Source organism: Pogona vitticeps, chromosome 3, assembly GCF_051106095.1.
Source record: "Pogona vitticeps strain Pit_001003342236 chromosome 3, PviZW2.1, whole genome shotgun sequence".
NCBI classification, from domain to species: domain Eukaryota; kingdom Metazoa; phylum Chordata; class Lepidosauria; order Squamata; family Agamidae; genus Pogona; species Pogona vitticeps.
The window spans coordinates 88058862-88085876 of NC_135785.1; positions in this window are offsets into that span (position 1 = coordinate 88058862).

The following is a 27015-nucleotide window of genomic DNA, read 5'->3' on the forward strand; positions in this document are numbered from 1 at the left end:
GCTGTTTTATAGTAAAGTGAAGCCAGAAATTCTGTGGAAGCAAGGAGTCAAAACCTTGGCTTGCATTCATGTTTCTTGTATCGTGTTCCTGACCCTGAACTCTGGACTCTGACTCTGGACTACGCTGTGTATCGGACTCTGGACTTTGACACTGGACTTCCTTCTGTGAGTTGATTTATGGACATTGGCTTTGCATTCTTGGTATTCTTGACCCTGGACTGGTTAATCGGACTTGGGCTGTTGTAACCCCTGGGAACGTGACACCTGGCCAGCCCCAATTTGACCACCCCTGGACCTCAAGCCACTTATTCCTTGTTGACTGTTGGTCTGGGTGTGGCCCCAGCACATCTTTCCCCCCAAGCATTGTAATCGCACAATCCGTAGCACTGGGAGATCAGATGAGCTATAAATTACCTGAGATTGCTATGGGACTCACCAAAACCTATTCTATCCGCACTACCTGCCACAGCATAGGCACTAGCCGTGCTAAGTCCAATGCCCGCCATCAAGCTTATCAAGCTCTACAATCAGTCCCACCCCCAACCCGATGTATTCAAGGAAGACATCCAAACCTCCATCAGATAAATGGACACCATCTGACTGAAAAAGCTCAGGCCTATCGACGCGGATCCTCTGGTGACCAATCACCGATCCAAGGTCACTGCAAACAGCTCTGCAGACTTCCCTGTTAACACTCCTCTGTGCAGTGTTAATGTGCCAAAAATGACTTGCATCCCTCCATGTCAGCCAAGGAATGATCATCGACCAAACAATGCTCATAGCCAGGTACATAGCCCTCAACCATGTGAGGTCACATATTACATCAAGGCTCAGGGCCTTTCCATCATGCATGGCCAGATCATTCCCACCCAAGTGTATTACCAAAACATCTGGGGGATGTCGACCAAAAGCTGCTGCTCTGCAAAGCTGGCCTCACAGCATTCCACGGAGCCCTCTCCATTCAATATGGGCTCTAGCTCCGAGGCCTAGACTGCTCTCCCATGGGGATGTGGTAGCATATTGTGCTGCCCAAAAAACATAACTGTGGCCAATGATCATGATGTGCCTCCACTTCACCATTGTGACCAAACCTGCAATGATAAAAACAAAAACCAGCCCCTGCCTAGACATTAGGCAGTGTTCTGGTATACCTGTGATAAGTAGAAGAAGCCCACTGCCCAGTCCGTTTTATACCTTCTGGATGGTAATCCAGGGCCACTGCAGTAGATGCCACACCAATTCTAAAAGAGTCTGTATCAAATTTTAATTCCTGAACTCCAACCTTGTGTAGTGCAATGTCTGTCAGCTTCCAAAACTGGCACTTCGTTAATGGGGAACTATCACTATACACAAAGAAATATTCTTGCCCAGGCCCCCTAATCTTCTATAGCTTTTACTGGGCAAAGTTCTTCCACATGGCAATGTGCCAATGTAATGTGGACTCCCCTATCTCACTGATTGGCCTTGGATTGGTGAATGTGAATCTGGATTGTCCCATCAACTACCCTAACATTCTTCCTTTGTAAAGCTTCTTTGGTCACATTCCCCTTTCTGTTAGCGACCACTTCGCTAATCCTGATGGTGCCAAAAGAGGTTAACAAAGATGCCGCCTTGAATACAACAACTTCATAGTCATTTTTGCAAAGGACATCCCTCTGCTTACAAATGTTCTCTAGTAGCACTGGTGATATAGGTGCTCTTATATCTTTAACCCTACACCTTTCCTTAGACCAACCTTCAATCATCTTCCTTATGCAGTAATCTGATGTATAATCTTGATACCCTTGAAAGCTAGCATGGAAGGCAAGCACCGACATCCTGCCCTATATAGATCCCGGTGCCAGTCCCTTCCAATGCAAATACATGATGAATTGCTGAAGGTGCTCCACTGGGGCAGGCCACATTGTCTCCAAACCCAGTAGGTTCCTGAACTTCTGAAACTCTATACTCACTGCCAAGTTCCCTTTCCGCATTGTAATGCCAATTTGCCAGACCTTTGGGGGAAGAGTCTCCAGGAACTTGTTGGCTCCTGGATCTAACTCCCTGAACCGCTCGATCTGTTGCCATGATAATGCATCAGCTAAGCTGTTGTCTACACACGGAACATGTCTGGCCTGAACTAAAATGTTAAATTTCAGGGCACGCAATGTGAATGCACATACCAGTGCTATAACATGTTTAGAATGTGATGTGAGGTTATTTATTATATAAACCACCACCTGATTGTGGCACCAAAACTACATGACAATTTTTGCCCATTCACGTGCCCAGAGCCATAAGGTGCCAGCTATTGGAAAAAAATTCCAGGAATGTCAAATCCCTGGTGATTCCAGCATGGTGCCATTCCTCCGGCCACTTACTGGTGCACCACCTGCCTCTAAACTAGATTCCGAACGCTAACGAAACTGCTGCATCCGACTGGACCTGAAATTCAGCCTTAAGCATCATTTCCCCTCTCCAAAAGGATATCCCATTAAACTAAGCTAAAAACTGGCTCCATACATGCAGATCTTCTCTCATGCCACAGGTGACTCTTGTCTTATGAAAAGGGCGATGGAGACCTTTCATTGCTTCACAAAACCTACGCAGAAAGGCATGACCTGGCGCCACCACTTTGCAAGCAAAATTTAAATGGCCAACAATCTCCTGTAGCTCCCTTAGAGACACTTTTTTCTTTTGTAAAATCAAGACTATCCTGACCTTAAGGTAAACTAATTTGCTGTCTGACAACTTAGATGTCTGCTGTACTGTATCTAATTCTGTGCCCAAAAACATCAGGAATGTTGCTGGTCCCCTACATCTTCTCTTCAGCCAGAGAAGCTTTGGCTACAAAAAAGGTAATCATCCAAATAATGTGCTGTATTCCTGCAACCCACTCTACACCTGAGCTTCCACTCAAGAAACGAGCTGAAACACTCAAATGCAGCACAAGAAACAGAGTGGTCCATGGGTAAAGCCCTATCTTTATAGAAAAATCCCTGGAAATGAAATTCTAACAGATTAAAATCCCGCAGATGAACTGGCAAAATCTGAAAAGCTGATTTGATATCACATTTTGCCAACTCCACCCCTAGGCCACACTTGCGGACCATGAGTACCTCCTCATCGAAGGAGATGTAGTGCACTGTACATAGTTCCTGAGGGATGGCACTGTTAACCAACTCCTCTTCTGGGTAGGAGAGGTGATGTATTAATCTAAACTCCTCTTGGGCCTTTTTTGTCACTACTCCCAATGGTGAAATCCACAAGGTGTCCAATGGAGCTGTTGCGAACAGTCCCAGTACTCTCCCTTCCTTCACCTCTTTGGCAATCTTTTCTTGGACTACACTCTCCATTCCATATATACATTTCAAGTTTTGGGCAAAAAAGGCCTTGCACTCACTGACTGCCAGTATCCTAAAGCCATTCTTAAAGCCCTCTAATAAGTAAGCAGCATCTTCTCTACAGGGATAATCACACAGCCATGCTCCTAACACTGGGACCCTAATTGGGCTGGGACCCTTTTCCAGGGTTATCCCCATCACCATTGGGTTTCTTGCCACCTCTCTGGCCCTTGGTCTGTCTTTGAGCTCCAGCCCAGAATCACGTTGTGCTGGGGTGCTGTGCTGTCCACCACACACTGAGCATTCGTGACTGAAACAGCATACTTTCCTAGAGCAAGCACCCTTTGTATTGTAGTCCCAGCAGAGCAGGTGGGATTGAACCACCTGCCCCACTCCTACACAGGGATTCTGATTCTGTCCTGCTTTATGAATAAGATGTCTGCTGTCAAACCTGTCACCCAAATTGGGCCTGGCTAACATCATAGATTGCAGCCAGAGGCCTGGCAGGGGCTAGTCCCAAGATAAATTTGGGTGAATTGCACTTCTTGTGTGGAACGATTTGTCATGGATCAACTATGCTTGTCCAACGAAGTCCACATATGCCCTATAGATCAGATTTTATTGAAATAGAGTCTGAGCCCACCAAGGCTAGGCCTTCACTCCAACCCCGGCGTAAATTAAGAAACTGAATAGCCAATTTACCCATGTCCTGTCTGGTCTATGCCTCCTATGCCTCTCTTTGTCTATCACATCTTCCTTACCCAAATCCTTCTTCTCGACATTTCTGTTCAGCAGCTCAAATAAGTTTATATATTAGCCTTCTCAGATTTTTTTCCTTGGTTGACAGGATGAGGTGATTACCCAGGGGCATTGTGTGGTCCCCAGATGGTAAGGCTTGTAATAGTACAGTGTTATAACCAGTATCTGGTACCGATGGGTATGGCCAAACCCCTATACCAGCTGTCGAATTTAGTGGGGCTGGCAATGTAACTTGTGGATATGTGCAGCCCAGCTGCCAAACTGTACACTCATACCAGCAGCCTGTTGTTCTGCCTCTAGGACAGCAAACCTAGACATTAGATTATCGGTCATAGCTCTAAGCTTAGCCTTCCAATGACTCTTTGCCTCCCTAGCCAAGCGGTGTGTCTGCGCCTCACTAGTCTGTGGAGCCTTTCTCACTGTTGTTTCAGCTTCTAAAGCAGATTTTTTCCCCTGCAACTATTGCCAGATGGGACAAGACTTCTCATCCGATGAAAACTGAGGCAATGACACCTGAGGAGATGGCCATTTCTTAGCTGGTTGCTTGCCCTTTCTGGTACCCTGAGCTTTTCAGGAAGCCATTGCTAAATCCAAGCTCAAATCCTTTTAAAACACGTGACAGGGAGTTGTAGACTTGGTTCCCTGCTCAGGCATCAATCAACACGTTTATACGTTACCACCCTGAGTGGTGCAGGGTGGGAGCACTCAACTGTGAACCACTGTACAAAAAGCTGTAACAACCTGCCTTTGCTGCATTCTATTTACACTATGTATATATTGCTTATGTAAACAGTATATGTATATATTTGTATTGTATAGTTAAATACTTATTTATTTATAATTACTATTATTTATTTATTTATTTACTTATCTATGTATGTCTTTATTTATGTCTTTATTTATTTATTTATTTATGTCTTTATTTATTTATTTATTTATTTATTTATTTATTTATTTATTTATTTATTTATTTATTTATTTATTCAAATAATTTTAATTACCGTGTTTCCCCAAAAATAAGACAGGGTCTTATATTAATTTTTTGCTCGAAAACACATTAGGACTTATTTTCAGGGGATTTTTTTTCATGTACAACAATCTACATTTATTCAGATGCAGTCATGTCATCTTCTAGTTGCTGCACAATGCTGCACAATGGTGGAGGGCAGGGTTTCACTTAACTGGGGCTTACTTTTGGGGTAGGGCTTATATTACAAGCATCCTGAAAAATTATACTAGGACTTATTTTCAGGTTAGGTCTTATTTTTAGGAAAACAGAGTAATTAATTATTTACTTAATTATTTATTTGTTTAAATATAATTTATTCTTTGATTGCTATCAACAATAATAAGCAATGATAGATTCACCTAATTAATTATTTGAATAATTATTTCAGAGTTTATTTATTTATTTTGGATAACGAGCAACTATTAAAATTGAAACTGTCAATAGAACACAAGTCTATTACTGAAATAAAAGTAGAGGCCCCATGACAGAAGAGTGCTCAGCCTAACGGCCCAGCATGTGGTTTGATTTAAACTACGGCAATGCCAAATGCACTCTTTTCTTTCTCCTCCTAAAGGGGGAGGTGAGCGCCGAATAGCTGAGGAGAGCTGCAGCTGTATCTGCTCCTAGCCCCCATAGATCAGCCCAACAAATGTAGCGTGTCTTGTATTTCTACTTCTTCTTTTTATTTTTATTACTTCTTTAAAAAACTTATGACATTAACTTAAACGAAGCCTATTTAGCGTTTACCAAAACTAAACAGGGGAGGGGGGAACCAAAGCCGCTAGTCCACAGACCGCCCGGCCTAAGTGGCCACACTCGCACTACCAAGCCCTAAGCCAAACTCTCTCCTGTAAATGATTAAAATTAATTTCCCATTAAATATCCTGAGAAACTGTGTTAAAAGAAGTGCCTGGCAAACTGTGGGAGGGAGCCGATGCTGCCCTCCCTTTCCCAAGTGCTGCTTCATGCAGGCCTCACTGCACAGTAAAAGTTAGCCAACAGCCGAACACAGTCCTGGTCTGTTGCCAGCAAATGAAGAGGGCAGAGAGAAGGGGGGGAACAGCCCTTAAATAGCCTATCATTCCCCCCTCTCCTCCCGGGTGGCTCACACGAGACTCAAACAAACAAACAAACAAACAAACAAACAAAAGTTGAAAGTAATGTTGCATGGCTAAGGAATATCTGAACTGTACCAGGAGAGAATTATTTGAACAACCCACTCCTTTGACAAATGCTGGGGGTAGGGAAGTAGAATGGGAAGTGATTTTTAGCTTCTGAACTATCATTTTCAGCAAATGGATATTCTCCCACTACTTCCATAGATGTCATCAGGTGTCAGTTTCATCAAAAATTGATATGTCCCTTTTAAAATGTTGGATGTGGAGTACATATTTATTTATTTATTTATTTTATTTATTTAACTTATATGCTGCCCACACTACCCGAAGGTCTCTGGGCGGCTTACAGCATTTAATATACAATAAAATGGCAAAATAAAAGGGCAAAATAATTAAAATGCAATTAAAATATATATTCCTGACCTGGGTGCTTTTAACTTTAGATTAATGGCCTTTTAAAAGTTAATATATCTTTATTAGGCCAATTCAAACAAGATAGCCTGATCTTGTTTACATATGACAGTGCATAGGACTTAACAGATCCCTGTTTTCCCTGCCCTTCCTCTCAGTATATATGCCAGAGATCATTCTGGGAAACAGAAGATCTATGCAAGACTTTTTACATTCTGTTTCAGGGCTCCTTTTCTGCCTGCTGTAGGTCAGCTGAGATCCATCTTTCAAGTAATTTGCCACACATTTGAATTTACCTTGGTGTAAAGTAGTAGAATATTAATGTCCCCAGTGCTTGCTGAATTACAGTGATGCAGAGAAGAGAATTAATCCGACCTTCCCAGATATTTTGCATTCTGAAGGTCTCCCTCTTTCTAGTTTAATGGGCCTCCTTCCCCATTTGCAGTGCCATGGAGCCTCCAAAAGTACAGTTGGAACAGATAATATTGAAATTGCTCACAAGAATCCATTGTGGGGACAGGGAGAAATGTACCAGGAGAGAATTATTTGAACAACCCACTCCTTTGACAAATGCTGGGGGTAGGGAAGTAGAATGGGAAGTGGCAGAGAAAAGAATTCATTCTGGCAAAGTCAATAGAGAGGAAACAACATTGTCTTAGAATAATCTGATGGTTCTGCTCGGATGGTGTAACACAAAGAAGCCATTTCCTTCTGAAGTCTAGTTATAAGATAGCACAAAGGCCAACATAAATTTCAACGAAGTTTAGTTTATTGTTTCTTAAAAAGAGCATTTTTTTAAAAAATCATTTTTTCTTGGTGTTTTTTATTCTAGGTCTTTTAAAACCTATTATAATGCCTCCATTTTATTCATTCATCATTTTCTTAACGCATTTCAAGCCTAAAACAGCTTTTTAAGTCTTTCTGGTTAGGACTTCCCATTGTTTGCATCTACTCAATAAAGACTTGTCATATTTGACTCGGTAGTCCCAGATTTTACTTCCTGGGTGGCAGCTCTCATGAAGCTAAATCCTTTACACATTTAAGTTATTTCTGAAAAGGATGGTGACAAAGGTATCTGTCAGAAATGCACAGCATGGCAGGAGGAGGCACAGAGGAAATGTGCTCTCATACAATTGCTTGTGTTTGGAGGTCTGTGAAACTCAGCAAGAGTGCTCGTTATGGAAAATAAATAAGATTGCAGTTTACATAAGGAAAAAGGAAAAAGACTGAGACGCTACTAGTAACCCAATAATGGAGTGCCAAACAACCACATAAACATACCCAAGAGTTCAATTTTCTTTTCTCTTTTTAAAAATGAAATGAAATATTGCAAAGAAATACACTTCCTCAAGCAAATTAATTCTGACTGGTTTTTAGAAACTATTTCATCACAACCATCTAGTTCCCTAGGCTGGCTGGCGTCAGTAGCAGTAGCCTTTATAACCAAAATGTTATATCTTTGCCGTCCTTTTAATGAAAGTGACACCTGTGAGGTAATTATGCATTTTATGCCTTATCACTTGGTGCTGACCAGGATTAGACTAAGATTTTCTGACATCTAGCCATAACGCTTTTTCACGCTATCTGCAACTTTCCATCCCTAAACTCTAAATAGCTGGTATGAATCCTGTGGCCATGCTTCTTGGGAGTGTATTTCAGACTTTCACAGCACATAGCCTTCCATCTCTATTCAGAAATAGTTCCCATGGAGCTCACCAAGTTTGGTTCCTGGAAAATTGGGGATATGATTGCAACTTTAGGTCTATTTTAACTGGTTGATTCTTTTTTGTTTAAAAGGGGGGGGGGAGAGAGAATGTTTTGTATAATTCTCCATGAATAGTTGTTTTGTAATACATTTGTTACATGCAGAGTAATGAACTATTGCTACATTATTACTGTATTTTGCGTGTTTTCTTTCCTGCTGTGTTTCATTCTTCTGCATTTCTTCATTGGCTAAAATCCAGTAATAAGTCACAACTAGAGTAGGCCCATTGAATCAATAGGGATTTGGAAAGTCAGTTCCTCCATAAATTGATTGTTTCAACCGGTCCAATCTAGTTGTGACTTACTACTGGATTTCAGCCAGTGTGTTTCTGTTGATGCAGGACTTGTATAAAAGCACACATTTTTTTGGTTAATTCAGAGCTATACAGATTTCGTATGAGGTCAGTTACCCAGTAGGCTTTTGCTGCTCCACACTTAAATTTGTCATAACATGTGCACATGATTTTTGTACATACAATTGCGATCAGTACTTCAATTACAAGAGCTTTGTGTTTCTTAGCACTTTGGGTTTTTTCCCCATCACAACTGTTGCCCTTGTTTTGTGTTGCCTTTTTCTAAGATTGCAAAAACTTGTCATTCTGGGTAACCTGTTGTGGTTATGGCAATCACCCATCTGTACACTATGATTATTTCCTTGTCAATCATAGTTTTGTTGCTGGTTTTAAGTCTTGGCTCACATGCTATCCTCTGACAAAATAACTAAATTAATCTGTCAAGCAATTCTGGCTGTTTGGATGGTGCCCAAAAAAACAGATCTGATAAAATAAGTGAAGCTTCCAAAGCAGCTGTGAATGGACAAACTACTAATAATCTTTGAGCTCTTTTAAGTGTTGTGACAGGGGAAACATCATTCTACATTGTGCTAATATCCTTTCTTCTTTCTGCTGTCAGAAGTGAATTTAGTGCTAATGCAGTGGATTTTTTTTTCAAATGTGCTATACAGAATGCCTACATCTTGAATATAAACAAATACAAACTAATATTTAATAACCCAACAAATAATGCATAGAACAAGCCAAACACTACCTTCAATTAGAATTTTCTTGGTGTACTGTAAATATGTAGATTGTCTTACACTTATCTCAGTAAGCAAGTACTTGTGGCTCTTGCTTGTCTCTTCAAATGAGTTCCAGCACTGAAGGCCATTCTCCATCTCCCACCACAAATCATTTTGTCTAACATTTTTGATACAATGTCAACTTTTCCATTTGTTAATTCCTAGAAGGTATTGCATAAGTGGATATTTCCCATCCATTTCTTCTCTCCTCCTCTTATCCTCTGGAACTGTTCTGCACACTCCTCAGTGTTCTAAAGCAGATGGAAGACAGAGAAGCTACAGAGAGTGAGAATCCACTCCACTAATGTATGCTGTTCAACCTATCAACAGGCACAATTAGATCTCACTCTTTGAGATGAAACTGAAGGTCACTAACCAGTTCAGCCAGACTGAAAGCCGGTCACTCATTGCAGAGTGAAATAACATTTAAGCTCAGTTTTCAAGACCAAATCAAACACTTCCATTAGACTTGTCATACAGATATGATATTGTTTTCATGCATAGATATGAAAGGAGATCACTGGAATCCAGCCTTACCCACTAAATCTCTGCCAGGCAGTTCAGATCATGGTCCTCCTATCCTGAGATAAGAAATGTTTCTTTTTGGGGACCACAGATTCCAGAATTTCAGCACTGGTAGCCCAAAAGTGAACATTCACACCTCTGACATTTCACTTTCCAGAAGCCTACTTCTTCTCCAACCTGTTACACAATAGAGGACAGTGCCCTGAGGGGAACTGTATGCATTATACAACTATCTCTATGTTTTCTCCAGTGACCCAAGTATTTGCTTTGGGGGCATTCTAATAGGAGAGAAGTGTGCTAGCATAGGGTCACTCCCCCCCCAACCAGAATTTAGTATATTTTACTTCAGATATGACTGCTACTATATTAAACTTCTGGGGAAAAATATATTTCCACACATCTCCTCCTTATTCATTTGCTCTTTAATGTGGCTTTGTTAGTATGGTTGCACAGAGTGGCTAGTGGACACTCCTCCCATTTCTTTCATCATGGGAGCAGGGATGAATCTCACAAACCGAGGCTCCTGCTGGCATGTCAGCTCTCCGCGAAAGCAAGAACCCACATTTTCCCAAATTATTGCTCTAGATGTTACATGGGAACAGGAATGTCTCTATTTAATACTTTTCGCTCTTCATGCAGAAAACACAATGAGAGAGGAGGCAAAACCTTGCTACTATCTGGGTTTATGAAACAGGATTAGAGAATGACTAAATAAAGCTCATGTCTCGTCTGAACCAGAGAAAGAACAACTTAAGAAAGGAGCAAGATCAAAGCAGAGTAACCACAACTCGATAGCGAAATTGTTGTGCTTCTGATAAAACAAGTTTCTCACAATTACTTCAATGAAGTGAAAAATTTCAGCTGTCATATATTTTCTTTACATTTTATAGCATTACATCTGCTTAGGAAAGTAACAAAACTGTAAGAAAGAAGAGAATAAATCTACCAGGTCAGTAAAGAGCTTTTCCTGTTCAACATGCATAGAAGTGTTGTTAGCTTGCTATATCCTGTAGGTAAATAAATTCCTGACTGCAAAATAGTTATAGCATTATGTTATAAGGAGAGCATTATGGAACGTTCTAGTGGTGGAGGTACTCCAGGCCCCTTCTCTCCTAGCACTTCGGAAGTCAATGAAAACATATCTTTTCAGAGATGCCTTCCAGGATATACTCCCCTGTGATAGCTGATTATATCTATGTTGTTTTGCATTTTTTTGTCCAACATTGCCATTGACAATACTTTTGGTTTGCTTATATGACATGTTTTATGGGTGCTTATATGATACGTTTTATACAGTGCTTTTCTGTATGTAGACTGCCCAGAGTAGCAGCTTGCCACCAGAAGGATGTTATAAAAAATAATGTATTCGTTTGTTTCTTCATTCATTCAGTAGCTTGCCTGAACACCTAAATGTGGCCTTCCCCCTATTTTGTACACAGAAACCCTTCTGTGGGAAAACCCTGCTCAAGGTTGTTAGCTGTTACCTGTTTTCAATGATGAGCAAAGTCTCCTGGCAGAGCAGCAGCAGCTGCCAGCAGGCGGGGTGACCTACTCATTCTGCCTTTTCCCTTAGAGTTAGGGCATAGGTTCAAAGACTTTCTCTGGCCAATCCTAGTGGCGATTAGGTAGCCAGTATCTTATCTGAATTCTTTCAACATTCTGTGTAGTTGTGCTATGTTAATAAAAAGAGTTCTCAGGGCATCGCTTTGGAACTCCACTGGTTCGGACATCTGTTGTCGACACTTCTTTGCAACTTCTCTAAAAGCTAATTGCTTTCATAATTGTCAGTGGTCACCCACATCATTAGCCCTTCTTTCTTCCATGATCACCTACACTCTTCATTATTATTAAAGGACCTAAAGTTAGTTCTACAGTGTCCTGTTGATGTTGTGCTTTGTTTTGTTATTGAAATATTAAGTTCCTCCATTATTCATTTCTTTTTTGTGGGAAATAACATTTTCAATATATGCAAAACCTAGGCTAAAGGAAAATGGCAGTGCAACTGGCCACAGGGACTCCGGTTGCAGGGTTACCTTTGCAATAATGGAGTGCAATGGTGTCACATTTCAAAAATAGCAAAATAAGTAAAATTACTTTTTAATGCAATATTTTCTAGTTATTTCTAAGGGACATTGAAAGGACTTTTTGAGAAGAATTTTTCAAGTTTTCTGTATTCTCTTATCAATTGTATTCTCTTATCAATACTAAGAAAATGGAAGTTTTGTTTCATCATTTGTCAGCATTTTAAAGGTCCCTTTGTAGATTGATTGCATATACTTGGAAGCTTTGGGAGAGAAAAATGCATCTCCCGAGAGAAAACTTTTCATCACCTTCTAATGCAAAGCCACAATCCTGCTAGTTTCTAACCTTTGACTCTGTACAATAGATGCATGCAGCAATAGTAAAAATCATGTTTATTTAACTGAGAAAATCTTATCAATGATACCAATACAAGGAAGAAGTGTTTTAACTTGACAATTAATGTACAATACAATGCAAAAATTCATCGTAGGGTACAGATATCATACCGCTTTTCTTGAGAAGAATAACAAAAATTTAAAAGTCAGTATTCTAAGATGAAGAACTGGCAGTGTTTGTGACCAATGGATTATTTTTAAAATTAGAACTGTTTCTGAATCTGCTTGATGCTGTACTTCAAATAATCACCATGTTCTTGCATGGGCACAAAGCCTGTGGTGGGTGTAGATGTAGCTATTAGAGAATATTTATGCCTGATAGATGTCAAAGGAGACATTTGACTCAGAAAATGGTAAGGACTGGCTACCTCGCTAATAACATCCTTGTTCAGTTCTCTTTGATGACTGCACAGCAATCTGGACTGTGTTAGCTGCTTTTTTTAAGCAGTCAATACAGGAAAAGTCAATACAAATTTGACACAAGGAGCATGAGTCAAATGGAATAGGAAAGCAGTCTAAATACCAGATTGTTCTGTCACAAGCAGAGAGGGAGATGGATGAAAGCTGTAGAACACACCGGTTCAAAGATTTACTTTTAAAGGCAAAGAATTATCTCCCCTAAGTTACTGGCAAATACTGTTAATGTCTTTTCTGAAATTCCAGGCAAGTTCTTTTCTGAAATCCCACTCACTCGCTGCCTAAAATCATATGCAGCCAATGTATTTATACATTCACCAAATTTGTGAAGACGTTTGGGTCCAAATTTTAGGGAAAGGGTTTAGAGAATTCTGCTACCTCACTGAACCAGGATGGCAAACTCTAACCAATATGACCTTTACCATCCCCCCCCCCATGGAACCCAAATAGGCTGATTAGAAAATGGTATCAGAATGAAATACAGTAAACAGTAGATGTGTGTTTTTGCTTAATTATGGATGTGTCTACATAATTCCCAGCCTCTTTAGCATATGGGAATAAATGAAACAAGTTTCTAAAATTTGTTAGTCCAAAATTAGAGTAGACCAGTCAACTCAATGGAACATACATAGATAAAGGTTCCCCTTGACATTTAGTTCAGTCATGTCCGACTCTAGGGCACGGTGCTCATCCCTGTTTCCAAGCTGTAGAGCCAGTGTTTTGTCCATAGATAGTTTCCGTGGTCATGTGGCCAACATGACTAGACATGGAACGCCATTACCTTCCCACCATGGTGGTACCTATTTATATACTCACATTTTTACATGCTTTTGAACTACTAGGCTGGCAGGAGCTGGGACAAGAAACGGGAGCTCACTCCATTGCGTGGATTCAATCTTACGACTGCTGGTCTTCTGACCTTGCAGCACAGAGGCTTCTGTGGTTTAATCTGCAGCATCACCACGGGAACATACATAACTTTTGAATTAACAAGTCCCATTTGTTTAATGTGTCTATTATGTTATTTAGCTGTATGAGTTCAACAAAGTTTAAGATACCAACAAATATATACTATTTTAGCTCTACCAGTAATAGTTCCCAGAGGTTCTGATTATGTTATTATTGTTTTCTTCCTGAAAAGCTCTCTGCTGGTTTTTCACAAGTGGTTACAATATCAATAGTTAGATTCCAGATAATAGCCCTTTTAAAATACATGCAGAGACAGAGTTTAGGGAAACGATCTCTACATGCAGGATAAAAACTAGCTGGGATATTTATTTATTTATTTATTTATTTATTTATTTGCTTGCTTGCTTGCTTGCTTGCTTGCTTGCTTGCTTGTTTGTTTGTTTAATATGTGGCCTTCTTCCCCATAGGGGACCTAAGGTGGTTCACAACAATTAAAATCATACAAAAAATAGCAAGTGAGAAACACCATACAAAACATTTAAAGATTATTTAAGATTAAAACCTATTTTGGAAATATATTTTCAAACATTTTAAAACATCAAAATTTTAAAAATAGAGCATTCCCTAGATATGTATCACTTAAAAGCCACCCTGAAAAAGAAGGTGTTTGGTTGATGACAGAAAGACAAGATGGAAGGGCTAATCTGGCTTTTCAGGGCAGTGAATTCAAAAACTTGGAAGCAATCACTGAAATGGTCCTCTCTTAGGTACTTGCCAAAACAAGTGTGGGAACATGATAGAACTGAGAGAAGGCCCCCCACATAAAATGTTAAAAAACTAGAAAGCTCATATGGGGTGACATGTTGCTTCAAATAGCCAAGATGTATAGGGCTTTATATGTAATAATCAGCACGTTGAACTGAGCGCAGAAACACACTGAAGCCAGTGAAGCTGTTGTAATAAGGAAATTAATACTCCCTGTAATCGGTGTCAGTCAATAGTCTGGCTAAAGCATTATCAACCAGCTAAAGCCCTCCTTGAATCCCACTGTATTGGATAATTATCATCCAATCCTCAGTGTTCCATTTTTGGGCAAGGTTTTGGAGTAGCATCCCAGCTCCAGAGGTTCCTGGATTATATGGATTATCTAGATCTATTTCTTTCTGGTTTCAGGCCTGGTTAGGGAGCAGAAATGGTTTGGGTCACCTTGGGGGATGTCCTGCACTGGGAACTGAAGAGGGAGAGTGTGTCCCTGCTGGTTCTGCTGGACTTCCCAGTGACTTCCAGTACCATCAACCAGGCTATCTTTCTGGGGCAACTTTCTAGGATGAGTCTTAGTACTGTTTTACAGCGATTCCAGTCCTTCCTGGCTGGCCAAATCTGGATGGTCTGTGGTGCCCCTCAAGGCTGGGCGATGCTGATGAAACCCATCTCTATCTTTCCTTTCCCTCTGATTCCATCTAAGTGACAATCTGTGCTAATTCCCAGCCCTCTTTTTTAAAAAAAAAAACTTGCAGACCAAGGGTTTGGAAATTGGAAGATAGCATAACAAGGTATCCTGTAGACTATCTTAAATGTGTGCATGGGTGTCATCAACATTCAAGCTATGTAAAGTCTAGCATCCCCTTTTCCTGCTGGCAGCATGGGCACAATATTGTGCAGCAGTATTGAGTCATTTCCTGGTGTTTTTGAATCATGGATAAAGAAACACAATATCCCACATTTTTTGAAGAATTGAATTGTAGTTCTGTATGACGTAAGTATAAGGGGGCTGCTTCAGGATGGAATGCATGGGTTGAATGATAAGTGAGTGCTTGAGGGGTGACAGGTAAGAGCATTGTGGCAATTAGGAGGGAAGAAGAAAATGCCTCCATACACCCTTATTTTCATGATCTGTTTTTCTCAGCCCAAGGAGGAGGGAGCAGAGGATATATAATGGAGGGTGAGTGTTTAGGACGTTAGATAGGGGCGATCCAGTAAATGAGATAGGGTATAAGATGAGTGTTGAAATTAGAAGTGAGATAATGTGTGGTGAACAATGTAATACAGTCAGATGGATAGAGGGACATGTAGAGCTATGACTAGGTTTGCATAGAGGTTGAAAAGGCAATGAAAAACACTTTTCATATGCCAAACGTCCCTTCATACTCTAGTGGCAGTTCACATATAAACACCTACACTGCCTCCTTCTTATAGTTCAAACTAGTCAGAAAAATAGATCTTGTAAAAGTCTTCAGGTTGAGGGACTGGTGGTGGCAGTGTTACCTAAAGGTATGGATTGTAACAAAGGACTTAAATAAATTTATTCCTGAACGTAAAGTGAAGGTTGGAGAAGAAGCCCAGGTGTCCTAAGAGAGTAGAGACAGCAGTAGTAGATCAAGTAATAGCACAATCTGATCTGGAGTCAGGAGTCCCTATATACGAGTGATAAACTGGCAACTAGCTGAGGAAGACTTAGAGCTTCACACCTTACAATTCCAGGTTCATAAAAGTGGACAAGTGGGTTATGAGAGTGGTGAAAAGTTTTCTTTAAGAAGGCAGGATCCCATGTGGGTGAAAAGAGTTACAGTGGTGCCTCGCACAATGGGCGCGCTCAGCGATGTTTTCACACAGCGAGGGTTAATCCGGAACAGATTAACCTCGCTGTGCGAGGCACCACTGTATTTGGAAGACATTATATTTTATATATATATACAAAAACAAGGAAAGAAGATAAAACAGCGAATAAAAATCTAATAAAGAAATATCTAAATACACATTGTTACCCGCCACTGGGACCATTTGGGAATAACTACAGTACTTATAAAATTTACCCTTGTGAAGCCCCATCTCCCTTCCCTTTTATTAAATCGAAATCAATACATTCTCTCCATATATCTATAAGTACGTCTCTTCTGGGTAACCCTCTCTTAACTTAGGTACTGTATTTAATTGACATTTATCATTGAGTACTATATGCTAAACTTCCCTGTATCAATCACTTAACTGGAAATTATAACCTATTTTCCAATTCCTAGCAATAATCAATTTCACTGCTGTTAACAGATTGGAAACTAATTCTTTAGTTGCTCAATTACCTACCACCTTTGACAAAAGTGCTATTTTAGGATGTACAGTTAGATTAACACCATTGTTGAAAAAGCCCTTTGTAAATCCCATTATAGTGGATAATTACCAGTTGCCAGTATTCTGTTCTTGGACTAAGTTCCAAAGTCTCTGGTGAACTCCCAACTCCAGTGATTGCTGGATGAAACAAATTATATTGATCCATTTATTATTATTATTTATTTACTGGCCAGGTATGTAAACCATACCCGGAATTTAATATGGCTACCGGCCACACTTAAAAACAATACACACACACACACACACACACACACACACACACACACACACACACACACACACACACACACACACACACACCATAAACAGAAAAATTCACAAGACAATTAAGAACAAATTCTACAAAAGCCAATTGCCTCAACTTTAATATGACTTTAGCATATGGGCTAGAAACATTTTGACCTACATTTTGTGAACAGAATGAGGAAGTGTGTCCTTGTTAGTTCTTTCAGCAGCTTTTGATATTATGGTATCCTTCCGAGAGTTTCTTTGGAATCGTCATCTTACAGTGACTCCAGTTCTTCCTTGGAGGAGTACTTTAAGAAGGTGGTGTTGGGGGACTCCTTTTCAACCTCCTGTTCAGCCTGCCAGGCTGTGTCTTGCCCCGAATGCTATGTAGCATTCACATAAACCTGCTGGAAGAGACTGTCCACACATTTGGAGTTTGGTGTCACCAATATATTGATGACATATTATTTTCTCTGTCCTTTCCATCTGAATTTGAGAAAACTGTTATGGTTCCAGACCAGAGTTTGGTGTCAGTAATGAGCAGGAACAAGCTGAACAAAGATAATTCTAGTCAGTCAAAAGAGAGACCAGGGAATACATATTTAACCTGTGCTGGATGGGGGTACATTCAACCTGAAAATTGGTGCTCACAGCATAGAGTGTAGTCCCTGAGCCAGGGCACTGACTTTTTGGCACTGGCTAGGAGAGTGGACAGTTATAGCACCTAGCACCTGTTCCTGAAGATGTCTGAATTGGCTTTGATGACACATATCTTAATGATGCCCTCATTAGTTTACTGCAATGTGCTATGCAAAAAGGTGCCTTGGAGGAGTGTGCTGATTCTGAACACTGAAGTCAGACTGCTGACCAAGACCAATTATAAAGAATGAATAATTTCTTACCCCTTCACGGATTGCTGTCTTGTCATGGCGAAGGGGCTTGAGTAATTCAGAGAAGCTATGGGCTATGCCGTGCAGGGACACCCAAGACAGACAGGTCATAGTGGAGAATTCTGACTAGATGTGATCCACCTGGAGCAGGCATTGGCAAGACACTCCAGTATCTTCGCCAAAAAAACACCCATGAACAGAAACAAAAAGCTAAAAGATATGACGCTGGAAGATGGGCCCCTCAGGTCGGAAGGCATCCAACATGCTCCTGAGGAAGAGCAGAGGACAAGTACAAGTAGCTTTAGAGCTAAAGAAATGGCTGGGCCAAAGCTGAAAGGAGACTCAGCTGCAGAAGTGAAAGGAAAGTCTGATGCTGCAAAGAAAAATGCTGCATAGGAACCTGGAATGTAAGATCTATGAACCTTGGTAAGCTGGATGTGGTCAAACAGGATATGGCAAGAATCAACATTGACATCCTGGGTGTCAGTGAACTAAAATGGATGAGAATGGGCAAATTCAATTCAGACAATTACCATAGCTACTATTGTGGGCAAGAATCCTGTAGAAGAAATGGAGTAGCCCTCATACTCAACAAAAGAGTGGGAAAAGCTGTACTGGGATACAATCTAAAAATGATAGAATGATGACAATACTAATCCAAGGCAGACCTTTCAACATCACAGTAATCCAAGTTTATGCACCAACCACCAATGCTGCAGAGGCTGAAACTGGCCAATTCTATGAAGACTTACAACACCTTCTAGAACTGACACCAAGGAAAGATGTTCTTGTCATTATAGGGGACTGGAATACTAAAGTCGGGAGTCAAGACATAAAAGGAACAACAGGTAAGTTTGGCCTTGGAGTTCAAAACGAAGCAGGACAAAGGCTAATAGAGTTTTGTCAAGAGAACAAACTGGTCAACACAAACACTCTTTTCCAACAACACAAGAGGCGACTACACATGGACATCACCAGATGGACAATACCGAAATCAGATTGACTATGTTCTCTGCAGCCAAAGATGAAGAAGCTCTATACAGTCAGCAAAAACAAAAGCTGGAGCTGATTGTGGCTCTGGTCATCAGCTTCTTATAGAAAAATTCCAGCTTAAACTGAAGAGAGTAGGAAAAACCACTGGGCTACTCAGGTATAATCTAAACCACATCCCTTATGAATACACAGTGGAAGTCAAGAACAGATTTAAGGAACTAGATTTGGTGGACAGAGTGCCTGAAGACCTATGGATGGAGGCTCGTAACACTGTACAGGAGGCAGCAACAAAAACCATCCCAAAGAAAAGAGAAGAGAAGAGAAGGGAAACAAAATTCAAGGGAGATAGGGAAAGTTACAGAAAATGTAATGTAGACCTCCAAAGAATAGCAAGGAGGGACAAGAGGGCCTTCTTAAATGAACAGTGCGAAGAAATAGAGGAAAATAATAGAAAGGGAAATACCAGAGATCTGTTCAAGAAAATTGGAGATGTTAAAGGAAACTTTTGTGCAAAGTTGGACATGATAAAGGACAAAAATGGTAGAGACCTTACAGAAGCAGAAGACATCAAGAAGTGGTGGCAAGAATACACAGAGGAATTATACCAGAAAGACCTGGATGTCCCAGACAATCCAGATAATGTGGTTGCTGTCCTTGAGCCGGAGATCTCGGAGAGTAAAGTCAAGTAGGCCTTAGAAAGCCTTAGAAAGCATGGCTCACAACAAGGCCAGTGGGGGTGATGGCATGGCAATTGAACTATTTAAAATCTTAAAAGATGACGCTGTTAAAGTACTACACTCAATATGCCAGCAAGTCTGGAAAACGCAGCAGTGGCCAGAGGGTTGGAAAATATCAGTGTACATCTCAATCTAAAAGAAGGGCAGTGCCAAAGAATGCTCCAACTACCATACAATTGCACTCATTTCACTCGCTAGCAAGGTTATGCTCAAAATTCTCCAAGGATTTTAGGCTTCAGCAGTATATGGACCGAGAACTCCCAGAAGTACAAGCTGAATTTCAAAGGGGTAGAGGAACTAGAGATCAAATTTGTTAACATGCCCTGGATTATGAAGAAAACCAGAGAGTTCCAGAACAACATCGACTTCTGCTTCATTGACTATGCAAAAGCCTTTGACTGTGTGGACCACAACAAACTATGGCAAGTCCTTAAAGAAATGGGAGTGCCTGACCACCTTGTCTATCTCCTGAGAGACCTATATGTGGGAGAGGAAGCAACAGTTAGAACTGGGTATGGAACAACTGATTGGTTCAAAACTGGGAAACGAGTATGACAAGGCTGTATATTCTCTCCCTGCTTAATTTAACTTATGTACAGAATACATCATGCGAAAGGGAGGATTGAATGAATCCCAAGCTTAAATTAAGATTGTCGGAAGAAATATCAACAACCTCAGATATGCAGACGATACTGCTCTGATGGCAGAAAGTGAGGAGGAGTTAAGGAACTTCTTAATGAGGGTGAAAGAGGAGAGTGCAAAAAATGGTCTGAAGCTCAACATCAGAAAAACTAAAATCATGACCACTGGTCCCATCACCTCCTGAGAAATAGAAGGGGAAGACATGGAGGCAGTGACGATTTTTACTTTCTTGGGCTCCATGATCACTGCAGATGGTGACAGCAGCCACAAAATTAAAAGATGCCTGCTTCTTGGGAGGAAAGTGATGACAAACCTCAACAGCATATTAAAAAGCAGAGACATCACCTTGCTGACAAATGTCTGCATAGCCAAAGCTATGGTTTTTCCAATAGCAATGTATGAAGTGAGAGCTGGACCATAAAGAAGGCTAACCGATGAAGAACTGGTGCTTTTGAATTGTGGTTCTGGAGGAGACTCTTGAGAGTCCCATAGACTGCAAAGAGAACAAACGTATCCATTTTGAAGGAAATCAGCCCTAAGTGCTCACTGGAAAGACAGATCCTAAAGCTAAGGCTCTAGTACTTTGGCCATCTCATGAGAAGAGAAGACTCCCTAGAAAAGACCCTGATGTTGGGAAAATGTGAAGGCAAGAGGAGAAGGGGACGACAGAGGATGAGATGGTTTGACAGTGTCATCAAAGCTGCCAACATGAATTTGACTCATATTCTCTTGCTTGATCTCGGGGCATTTGGGAATACATCTCAGCAAGGTCCCCACTTATTTGCATTCTCAACATAACCATTTTCTCTGATTCCCTCTCATTATAATCCCAGCATGCTCTCTCAAACAGGATTAAGAAAGCTTCAGGGCAATCACCCTTTCTAAATTGAGGGAATTTCTTAAGGTCCACTTTTGAGATCCCCTCAGCTGCTGAATTATTACAGTTGTTACAGTTTAGAGTTACCAATTCTAATTTTTTATTTCTAATTGGTATTCCATTTCTTTTGCTCTCATTTCCATTTCCAGTTGTCTCTTTTCTTGTTCCACAGCCATTTCTTTTTCTCTCATTTCTAACTCCTTTTGTCTGGCTTCAGACTTCTCTTTGAGCTGTAACTGCCTTTCCTCAGCTCTGTTTTTTTCTCTTTCCCTTTCCATTTCTAACTCCTTTTGTCTGGCTTCAGCCTCAACCCTAGTCCTTATTTCTAATTCTTTTAATTTAAATTCCTACTGTAACCTCCTTCAAATTCTTGTGAGGTTAACCCAGTTTCTCTCCCTGAGGTTTCCTCTTCCTGAGCCTCCTCTTGCTCTGTCATTTCAAGAGAGCTTTCCTCTTCCTGAGGTAAACTTTGCACATCAGCAGCCCCCTCCATAGCAAACTTTTTCCCTCTCTTAGAAGGCATGTATTTGTGTTTCTTTAGACTAGTTGGTTGGTGGTTTTCAGAGGCAGCCAGGCAAGCCTCGGTTTAAAACACTGTTTTCCTTTCTGAGTTAGATAGATTGAGACACTGTAGCTCTCTACTGGCAGCTTTGGATGGCTACTTTATATTTTCAGGCACCTAGCCTAGCTGTTCCTGTGTCTGAGACCCTGTTACTTTTTGCCTCCAGACATTCAGCTGTTTTAGAAATATTTCTCTTCTCTATGCCTCAGTTATATTCAGCCACCCCAGATATTTCTCTTGACCCGGGCTTCCACTTAGGTCCCCTCAGTGCTCCCTTTTCTCAGAGCTTTGGGATCTAAAGCTAGCCCCAAGGTCCTTCCTTTCTAAGCATGAGGTAAACTTTTTAACCCAGGCTTCTCTTCAGAGTCTTTCCCCTGCTTTAGCCTTTCCTAAGGCCTGTGAACTGGAGTCCCTTTTCAAACTGCTCACCAAGAGCTCTAGGGTTCCCTACTCCTTCTTCCACAGCCTTCGGCTATCAGGTTCCTCAGACTCAAAATATTTCTCTTTTTAATTAGGCTCACTGGAATCCATTCCTTTCGAATCCCACCACTGCCACCACTTTTGTCATGCAGCCCCAGTGACCCCTGTGTGTTTTGCCTCTCACCCAGGTTCACCTTTGGACACAACTTGTTCTTTACCCCTTTTTTGCTGCCACCAGAGGATATTATCCTCACTGTATCATTTATGAGTCTCACACTCTTACTGCCAAATAAAACAAGGTTTATTTAAGGATTAATAAGTGAATCACAGAAGGAAAATCATGGGTGTTCTATTATCATTCATTCTTTAAATGTGAATTTGATTACTTATAAGCTTGCTTGTACTCATTTACTTTAATCAAGATCTCAATATTTTCTGACTGTCAATGTACTTCTGATTCCTTTTAACTCTTTAATATTCTCTAACTAATCAACAGTTCAATATCTAGTCTAAACACTTCACAGTCTTCTCTCTAACTGTCTAAACACTTCACCATCTTTTTCCTAACTGACCCTCTGGTTCTCTCTAACTGCCTCTCTGGCACTCCCAGTTCCCTTGACTCCACCCCTCCTGTCCTGTCCTAGGCTCCCACATTAGAGCTCTAAAATGTCTGACAGGAGTGACGTGTGGGCTGTCTGCCACAACGACTTAACAACTAAACAACAACAAAGTAATTTCTTGGCTGGAACAGATTCACTGTTTATTGGTCCATTTCTGGGCCCAATTTAAAGTGCAGGTTATGATTTATAAAGCCCTCTGCAACTTAGATCTAGACTGTTCAACAGACCTATTGAGATCTGCAGAAGTCCTTGAGTCCCACCATTTCCACAGCCTTATTTGATGAGGCTAGAAAACAGGGGGTTTGCAGTGGCTGCTCCTAAGCTTTGGAATTCTCTGCTAGTTTAAGCTAAGATGGCTTCCTCTCTGTTGTCCTCTTCTTCATAGACAAAGACCTGTTTATTGAGGTAGGGCTTTGGGAAGTGTCAGCCTGCTAAGGACAGACTTTCAATTGCAAGGACCGGATTGCTTTTATGTATTAGGTGGTGTATTATTACTATTTTAATTAAGATGATCTAGAGCATTTTGATTATGATTGCAATTTAATCCCATAACTGATTGAATTATATTTTAATAATTGTTACTTAAAGAGTGTTTTAATGAGAATGTCAACCATCTTGAGTCTTGGTCCTTTGCAGGAAGGCAGTATATGACGCAAATGAATGAGACTCTGACAGGGGGCATTTTCTTTCTCCTCACTTTTCTACTGCCATGTATTAGTTATGTACAGACATAAATAATATATATGTAACAAAAATTAATAACCAGGCACACACAATGTTCACTAGGCAGCAGGATTACACAACAGAGAAGCCTGTGTTATTGTACATATAGAAGTCGGAATGGCACCAGTTGGCTCCAAGTGCAAGCTTAACTATCCCTACCTGAAACCAGATTTTGATCAAGACTTCTGGCTCTTGATGAAACACTTTCTCTTTAAGGAGCCAGGCTCTTCAAGAGTAGGCATCTCCACAAGCCATACAGTGACTCAGCCAGTGATATTGCAGGCTACAGACAGTCTTTAATTAATTAAAATTAATGAGGCCATTTGAAAAATGAAACAACTCCAAGATCATAACCTTAGAGTCTCATTGGTATGCCAGATTTTAGATGTCCAGGCTTCATGGTCTCAGAGTTATGGTGGAGACAGGCAGACTGTTATTATTATAAATGAGACTGACATTCAGTATCTTGTGAGTTAACTTGTACTTATGCAAAACAACTTGCTTCTTCTATATTTCTTTGCAGCTTCACTATCCCAAAAGCTGTTTCGGATGGTTTCCAACCCTTTTGAAGACATATACTGAAAGAATATTCTCTGTCCTTTAATAGAAGCTGTTCTAGCAAGAGAAATGAATGGAGCACCACCTCAAATAAATAACTAAACATGTTTGGCTAAATATAGTTTTAGACCCAGCTACAGATATCCATTGGCATCATTGTAGCTTCTGTTAGTGTTGCCTAACCAGACCTGTTAATTACCAAAGGTCCTTGGCTTGGGACTAAAATTGGATTTAGCGGCTTACAGATTTGTTGATACAATAGTTTTCTCATTATTAATGTACATAATCTCAATTTAAATACTGTCCAAAACATGGTATTGTAATATGACACAGCTTCACCTCTGCACTAAGAACAGGTGTCATGCAGTTTAATGAATGTGAAACCAATTTATTTTGAGCTCATTCTTTCCTTTGCTGAAGTAAAAAGAAGCAAATCTACAGTGAATCCAGACCCATTTCACTGTGCTAGAAATTAGCAGTAGAAGGGCTTTTCTGGTTTGTTTTTCCCTGCTGTAATGCCTGTTAGGTCCCGACAATCCTTAAAAAGTACACAGATAAACAAGTGAGAGTCTCTAAACAGTGAGATTATACACTCCTTCAATATGGGTAATTTTGCTAATTCAATAAGTGTAATTGGCTTTTCCAGATCAATGCCTTTTTCCCTATGAATTGTAAACATTTCAAGGTAGGCATGGTGTTGAAGTAGAGGAAACAGAATACCAGTGTATTTGAAAATGGTAAGCAGGTTACAAATATATTAAAAGCAAAACTCTGTAGCAGATTGTAGTACATCCCCTTCACTCCCTCCCCCTTAATTTTCCATTTCATTCCTAGGCTTCAAAGAGAGAATTATTTGGGGGGAATGCAAGTCCCTGTGTTAACAGATTTGAGGTTTCAACCCCACTTAACTGGCACCAATATTCCATTGATGAGGATCAGTGGACCAAAGAAAATAAGATCTGGGAATGATAGGGACACAGACTGGTGCTTCAGGTTGAGTCAGATCTTTGGTCCATGGAACCCAGTATTGTCAACAGTGATTGGCAGTGGGTCTCTGGGGCCTCAGACAGGATGAGGGCCATCACTATGTTAAGCCTGTGCTCTGTTGCTGAGCCAGGACCTTTCTCCCAAATGATCCAGAATATTCCTTAGGGTGGTGCATTTGTGATGTTTTACATCCACAGTTTCAGATCACAAAATAATTTTGAAATCTTGCTTCTAAAGATAATTTAGAGCAGGGTAATCTGTTGTGCAAGGAAAAAAGAAAAAGACATGAGCTGATGGACCTAGTTTATGGTTCTTTTAATCTTGGCCATGGAATCCAGTGAAACCTCTTCATCCCCCCTTTGTGCGGAAGCATCCCCTGCTCTTGAGAAGCCTCTATATCAGCTTTTCCACAGCCTGGTGTACTTCACATGCGTTCAGCTGCAGCTGCCATCAGTTCTATCCAATGGGTGAGGATGGTCTGATCTGTAGTCTGACAGATCTAGAGAGCAGCAGACATCAGATGGAGGAAACTGCTTTACACAATATTGATAGTTCAAGGTCCTGATGCTTCTGTATAAAACCATGGTTTGGGACACGCTACCTGCTGGAACAGCTCTCTCTAATGCCACCTGTCCAACCCATCAGATCTTCCCAAGCTAAGCTCCTTTGGTAACAACTCTGCAGGAAACCTGGAAGTCCTCCACAAGAGGTCAGGTCTTCTTTGCAGTGGCTCCAATGTTGTGGAAACAACTCCCGGTGTCCGTGCTAACATTCAGAAGACAACTTAAAACGTTGCTTTTCAGGGAGGCTTTCCATACCAGCCTTGTCTGATTTTACGCCCCCTGTCCTGCTATCATGTGGAGAATGGCCTTGGTGCCACTTGCTTCTATTTTATTAATGCCTTAAATTTTAAAATCTTTGTGTACTCATAGTTTATCATAGTACATTTTATTTATTTTTGTAAACTGCCCAGAGTAGTGCATTGCACTAATGGGGTTGTATATAATTCAAATTCTTCAGCCGCCGGACGGGCGTTTTGCACCCTGGAACGGCGTGGCTGGCTTTTGCCCCAACGTCCCCGGATGAAGCGAGAACGTTTGGGGACATGTGGGCGTGTTGGGAGGGGGAGCTCGCCTATATATGCGAGCTCTCCCTGATGTTCGCCCTCTTCCCGTTTCGGGCACCCACCCGCCCTCCCTTGTGTTAGTGTGGCTTTAGTGGTCGCCTTTTGAGGGGCCGGATAGGAATTTTTGACCTTCAGCCTGATTGGCTTTTGGCTGGCGGGATTTTTCACCTGTCCCACACTACTGAAAGGGTTGTTGGCTTTTAGGTGGTTTTATTTGGTCACACTGGCGGGTAGTGTGGAAAAACAGGTGGTCTCGGTGAGTCCCATTTGTAAGTCAACCTAGCCAACGTGTCTGACCTCTCGGCTCTGCGGATTGTGCAATCACAGTGCCGGTGCGGGAAGATGCGTTGGGCGACTCCTGGATCAACAGTCATCAATTAAAGATGGCTCGAGGTCTAGGGGTGTTTGTTAGTGGCTGGCCAGGTTCTTGCTGTCAGTAAGACAGTGGGAGCATGGGGGCCGGGGGCTCGCCCAATGGCGATCTTATGGGGTATTTTGATACCCCTGGTTTCCTGTTTCCGCACTACAGCAGGCCCCCCAACAGTTTTAAGAATTTGAATTTGGTTGAATTAATTAAATAAAGTTTGGCCCGTTTAAATCCAAGCTGTTGTCTCGCGTATTTATTCCGGGGCTGGGGGGGCAATGAATGAATGAATTAATTAAATGAATGATACAGTACAGGCTAAAGTGTCATGGAGCAGGGAGAGAGAAATGGGCAATGAGCTATTATTACCCTACTATGTTTCCAGGGTTTAACTGGTGCCAGAATCATGCTGGCGAAACAGAGTCAGAGATT